General features: G+C 46.5%; 3 non-coding genes across 3 annotated transcripts; all 3 read right to left on the reverse strand.

Annotated features, from left to right (window-relative positions):
• Positions 1-252: 252 nt before the first annotated feature.
• LOC130326993 (U2 spliceosomal RNA) lies at positions 253-443 on the reverse strand. Its single transcript, XR_008871508.1, has one exon. It is a non-coding gene; the product is annotated as a U2 spliceosomal RNA (small nuclear RNA).
• A 2,083-nt stretch (positions 444-2,526) lies between these two features.
• On the reverse strand, positions 2,527-2,717 carry LOC130326994 (U2 spliceosomal RNA). The gene has a single exon (XR_008871509.1). It is a non-coding gene; the product is annotated as a U2 spliceosomal RNA (small nuclear RNA).
• A 2,085-nt stretch (positions 2,718-4,802) lies between these two features.
• Positions 4,803-4,993, reverse strand: LOC130326995 (U2 spliceosomal RNA). The gene has a single exon (XR_008871510.1). It is a non-coding gene; the product is annotated as a U2 spliceosomal RNA (small nuclear RNA).
• Between the last annotated feature and the right edge of the window lie 1,007 nt (positions 4,994-6,000).

Consider the following 6,000-nt stretch of genomic DNA (forward strand, 5'->3'; position numbering starts at 1 on the left):
TGCCCTACCTGCACAGGTGTGCTGGCTACTCAAATGATCCAATTAAGGAGGCCATTTAGTCAGCAGCAGCAGAAGTCCTGTGCCTGGACGCTCCAACAGCGGCCAGACACAAGCAGAAGCAGCAGAAGCAGCAGCAGCAGCACCACCTTTTGTTTTTTGGCTGCAGCAGCAAGGCCCACAGGGCTGGCTAGCTGGCTAGCCAGCAAGCAGGTAGCAATGAAAGTAGGAATCTTTCTTTTTAACCCTGTAAGGGGGTGGTGCACTGTACCCGAAGATACTGCCATATCGGGTCAATGCATAGGGCGACGGAAGCAAGCTTCGAAATCGGCCCCCGTTCTCAAAAATCCATTTAATATATGGTCCCCAGATAGGGGACGTATCAGATATTAAACTGATAAGAACAGATACTACACTTGATCTTAGCCAAAAGGCCGAGAAGCGATAACCGTGAAAGGGGCGGGCCCAACAAGGTCCCCTTCATGGGCACTATCACTGCTTGCTGTCAGGGAGGCTGCCAGACAATTTTCCATGCACACTCTGGGCTGGGGGGCAGTCAACCACCAGTACACACAGCAGAACCTAAACCCATACCATTATTGCTAAGCAGCAAGACAGGGGCCCATTGCACTCCCACGGGGCCTTTTTAAATGCAATCCATAACCCGGATTTGCCAGGAACCCTTCTTACTCCTCCTACTTGCATGTGACACTGGGCTTAGGATCTGCATAGGAAACACACACACAAGCACACACCTACCTTTGTTGCCTGCAGATGCCTCCTTGGCTGTCCCCAAACGGTATCAAACCAACACCCACGGGAAGCTGTAAGCATAGAGGACATGCCTGCACCCCATTGGACTTACCTGTGTGGGTTAAATCCGGGTTATTTGACAACCTATGGCGGTGATGGTTCTGCTCAGGCAGAGCAGTGCTGATGCTCCTCATAAAGCTGTCGCTGCTGTGAAGGTTCTAGGTGACATCACAAATCCCTATGGTTACATACACAACAAAGCTGGGTTGTTGTTGTTTACACTCTGCAAGGCCTGTGGAAGTGAGTGACATCATAGCACTGTAGTTCTGAGGGTTCTAGATGGATGCAACAATCTCCTGTTGCTTCTATGAAGGCCATAATAGACGACATCACCAAACAGCTCCATAGTCACATACACAGCAAAGGAGAGATGTTGTTTACACCTAGTGATGTCAGTGGTATTGAGTGACATCACAGCACAGTGCTAAGGCTCCTGGGCCTGGACACAGCAGCGGCTGCAATATCTCAACGGAGAATACGTTTATATATATGTGTGTGTGTGCGCGTATATATATATATATATATATATATATATATATATATATATTTCTCCGCCGAAATCACTTTTAAACCCATTTCCACCTTTTTTTCCCTTCTCTTCCTCTTACTTTTTTTTCACGTTTTTTTACGTTTTTCTCCTTTTCGCCTCTTTTCTGGGCGTATTATTCTTCTTTTTCTTCTTTTTTTTCGTCTAATGCATACCCCATCAGTGCAGCAATGCTTATTCAATACCGCCAGCAGATGGAGACACTGGGGGATAATTTTCTAAGGATTTATACTGATTTTTCCTGTCTGAATTTGTCGCACAGAAAGTTGCAGGCCAAATATGTGTGACATTTCTGCGACTTTAGCTTCTAGAGCATTTTTACAACATTATACATAGGTGCTGAATACATAAAAAGCGACTGTTCAGCGACAGACAAGTCGCATCGGCTGAAAGTAGGCCAGAATGTCAGTCCATGTTGGAGCAGGTTTAGATACAGTCTAAAGTATAGATCTCAAAGTCTGTGCACAGAATTTAGCAAGGGCCTCGCACCTTCTGATGCATCAGGTAGGTGCACAATAGCATAGCCTAACCCTCTGTACTTTGGTCTATATTGATGCGGGACATAGACAGCCAGCTGATGACCAATCCATTAGTGCAATGGATGGCTGGAAGCATTTGTCTTTGCCTTTGCAATACCACAGAAGCAATGCATGGTCAATGTACAGCAATGACACACCTGTGTGAACAGCCAGGAGACCCCCCCCCCCCCCCCATGTTATGTTACATAGTTACATAGTTAGTACGGTCGAAAAAAGACATATGTCCATCAAGTTCAACCAGGGAATTAAGGGGTAGGGGTGTGGCGCGATATTGGGGAAGGGATGAGATTTTATATTTCTTCATAAGCATTAATCTTATTTTGTCAATTAGGAACATTCAGCACCCACCCGCTATCAAGGCAGCTGCCTATCATGTCATGCCCTACCTGCACAGGTGTGCTGGCTACTCAAATGATCCAATTAAGGAGGCCATTTAGTCAGCAGCAGCAGAAGTCCTGTGCCTGGACGCTCCAACAGCGGCCAGACACAAGCAGAAGCAGCAGAAGCAGCAGCAGCAGCACCACCTTTTGTTTTTTGGCTGCAGCAGCAAGGCCCACAGGGCTGGCTAGCTGGCTAGCCAGCAAGCAGGTAGCAATGAAAGTAGGAATCTTTCTTTTTAACCCTGTAAGGGGGTGGTGCACTGTACCCGAAGATACTGCCATATCGGGTCAATGCATAGGGCGACGGAAGCAAGCTTCGAAATCGGCCCCCGTTCTCAAAAATCCATTTAATATATGGTCCCCAGATAGGGGACGTATCAGATATTAAACTGATAAGAACAGATACTACACTTGATCTTAGCCAAAAGGCCGAGAAGCGATAACCGTGAAAGGGGCGGGCCCAACAAGGTCCCCTTCATGGGCACTATCACTGCTTGCTGTCAGGGAGGCTGCCAGACAATTTTCCATGCACACTCTGGGCTGGGGGGCAGTCAACCACCAGTACACACAGCAGAACCTAAACCCATACCATTATTGCTAAGCAGCAAGACAGGGGCCCATTGCACTCCCACGGGGCCTTTTTAAATGCAATCCATAACCCGGATTTGCCAGGAACCCTTCTTACTCCTCCTACTTGCATGTGACACTGGGCTTAGGATCTGCATAGGAAACACACACACAAGCACACACCTACCTTTGTTGCCTGCAGATGCCTCCTTGGCTGTCCCCAAACGGTATCAAACCAACACCCACGGGAAGCTGTAAGCATAGAGGACATGCCTGCACCCCATTGGACTTACCTGTGTGGGTTAAATCCGGGTTATTTGACAACCTATGGCGGTGATGGTTCTGCTCAGGCAGAGCAGTGCTGATGCTCCTCATAAAGCTGTCGCTGCTGTGAAGGTTCTAGGTGACATCACAAATCCCTATGGTTACATACACAACAAAGCTGGGTTGTTGTTGTTTACACTCTGCAAGGCCTGTGGAAGTGAGTGACATCATAGCACTGTAGTTCTGAGGGTTCTAGATGGATGCAACAATCTCCTGTTGCTTCTATGAAGGCCGTAATAGACGACATCACCAAACAGCTCCATAGTCACATACACAGCAAAGGAGAGATGTTGTTTACACCTAGTGATGTCAGTGGTATTGAGTGACATCACAGCACAGTGCTAAGGCTCCTGGGCCTGGACACAGCAGCGGCTGCAATATCTCAACGGAGAATACGTTTATATATATGTGTGTGTGTGCGCGTATATATATATATATATATATATATATATATATATATATTTCTCCGCCGAAATCACTTTTAAACCCATTTCCACCTTTTTTTCCCTTCTCTTCCTCTTACTTTTTTTTCACGTTTTTTTACGTTTTTCTCCTTTTCGCCTCTTTTCTGGGCGTATTATTCTTCTTTTTCTTCTTTTTTTTCGTCTAATGCATACCCCATCAGTGCAGCAATGCTTATTCAATACCGCCAGCAGATGGAGACACTGGGGGATAATTTTCTAAGGATTTATACTGATTTTTCCTGTCTGAATTTGTCGCACAGAAAGTTGCAGGCCAAATATGTGTGACATTTCTGCGACTTTAGCTTCTAGAGCATTTTTACAACATTATACATAGGTGCTGAATACATAAAAAGCGACTGTTCAGCGACAGACAAGTCGCATCGGCTGAAAGTAGGCCAGAATGTCAGTCCATGTTGGAGCAGGTTTAGATACAGTCTAAAGTATAGATCTCAAAGTCTGTGCACAGAATTTAGCAAGGGCCTCGCACCTTCTGATGCATCAGGTAGGTGCACAATAGCATAGCCTAACCCTCTGTACTTTGGTCTATATTGATGCGGGACATAGACAGCCAGCTGATGACCAATCCATTAGTGCAATGGATGGCTGGAAGCATTTGTCTTTGCCTTTGCAATACCACAGAAGCAATGCATGGTCAATGTACAGCAATGACACACCTGTGTGAACAGCCAGGAGACCCCCCCCCCCCCCCCCCCCATGTTATGTTACATAGTTACATAGTTAGTACGGTCGAAAAAAGACATATGTCCATCAAGTTCAACCAGGGAATTAAGGGGTAGGGGTGTGGCGCGATATTGGGGAAGGGATGAGATTTTATATTTCTTCATAAGCATTAATCTTATTTTGTCAATTAGGAACATTCAGCACCCACCCGCTATCAAGGCAGCTGCCTATCATGTCATGCCCTACCTGCACAGGTGTGCTGGCTACTCAAATGATCCAATTAAGGAGGCCATTTAGTCAGCAGCAGCAGAAGTCCTGTGCCTGGACGCTCCAACAGCGGCCAGACACAAGCAGAAGCAGCAGAAGCAGCAGCAGCAGCACCACCTTTTGTTTTTTGGCTGCAGCAGCAAGGCCCACAGGGCTGGCTAGCTGGCTAGCCAGCAAGCAGGTAGCAATGAAAGTAGGAATCTTTCTTTTTAACCCTGTAAGGGGGTGGTGCACTGTACCCGAAGATACTGCCATATCGGGTCAATGCATAGGGCGACGGAAGCAAGCTTCGAAATCGGCCCCCGTTCTCAAAAATCCATTTAATATATGGTCCCCAGATAGGGGACGTATCAGATATTAAACTGATAAGAACAGATACTACACTTGATCTTAGCCAAAAGGCCGAGAAGCGATAACCGTGAAAGGGGCGGGCCCAACAAGGTCCCCTTCATGGGCACTATCACTGCTTGCTGTCAGGGAGGCTGCCAGACAATTTTCCATGCACACTCTGGGCTGGGGGGCAGTCAACCACCAGTACACACAGCAGAACCTAAACCCATACCATTATTGCTAAGCAGCAAGACAGGGGCCCATTGCACTCCCACGGGGCCTTTTTAAATGCAATCCATAACCCGGATTTGCCAGGAACCCTTCTTACTCCTCCTACTTGCATGTGACACTGGGCTTAGGATCTGCATAGGAAACACACACACAAGCACACACCTACCTTTGTTGCCTGCAGATGCCTCCTTGGCTGTCCCCCAAACGGTATCAAACCAACACCCACGGGAAGCTGTAAGCATAGAGGACATGCCTGCACCCCATTGGACTTACCTGTGTGGGTTAAATCCGGGTTATTTGACAACCTATGGCGGTGATGGTTCTGCTCAGGCAGAGCAGTGCTGATGCTCCTCATAAAGCTGTCGCTGCTGTGAAGGTTCTAGGTGACATCACAAATCCCTATGGTTACATACACAACAAAGCTGGGTTGTTGTTGTTTACACTCTGCAAGGCCTGTGGAAGTGAGTGACATCATAGCACTGTAGTTCTGAGGGTTCAAGATGGATGCAACAATCTCCTGTTGCTTCTATGAAGGCCATAATAGACGACATCACCAAACAGCTCCATAGTCACATACACAGCAAAGGAGAGATGTTGTTTACACCTAGTGATGTCAGTGGTATTGAGTGACATCACAGCACAGTGCTAAGGCTCCTGGGCCTGGACACAGCAGCGGCTGCAATATCTCAACGGAGAATACGTTTATATATATGTGTGTGTGTGCGCGTATATATATATATATATATATATATATATATATATATATATATATATTTCTCCGCCGAAATCACTTTTAAACCCATTTCCACCTTTTTTTCCCTTCTCTTCCTCTTACTTTTTTTTCACGTTTTTTTACGTTT

The sequence above is a fragment of the Hyla sarda genome, unplaced genomic scaffold (genome assembly GCF_029499605.1).
Source record: "Hyla sarda isolate aHylSar1 unplaced genomic scaffold, aHylSar1.hap1 scaffold_2895, whole genome shotgun sequence".
NCBI lineage: Eukaryota > Metazoa > Chordata > Amphibia > Anura > Hylidae > Hyla > Hyla sarda.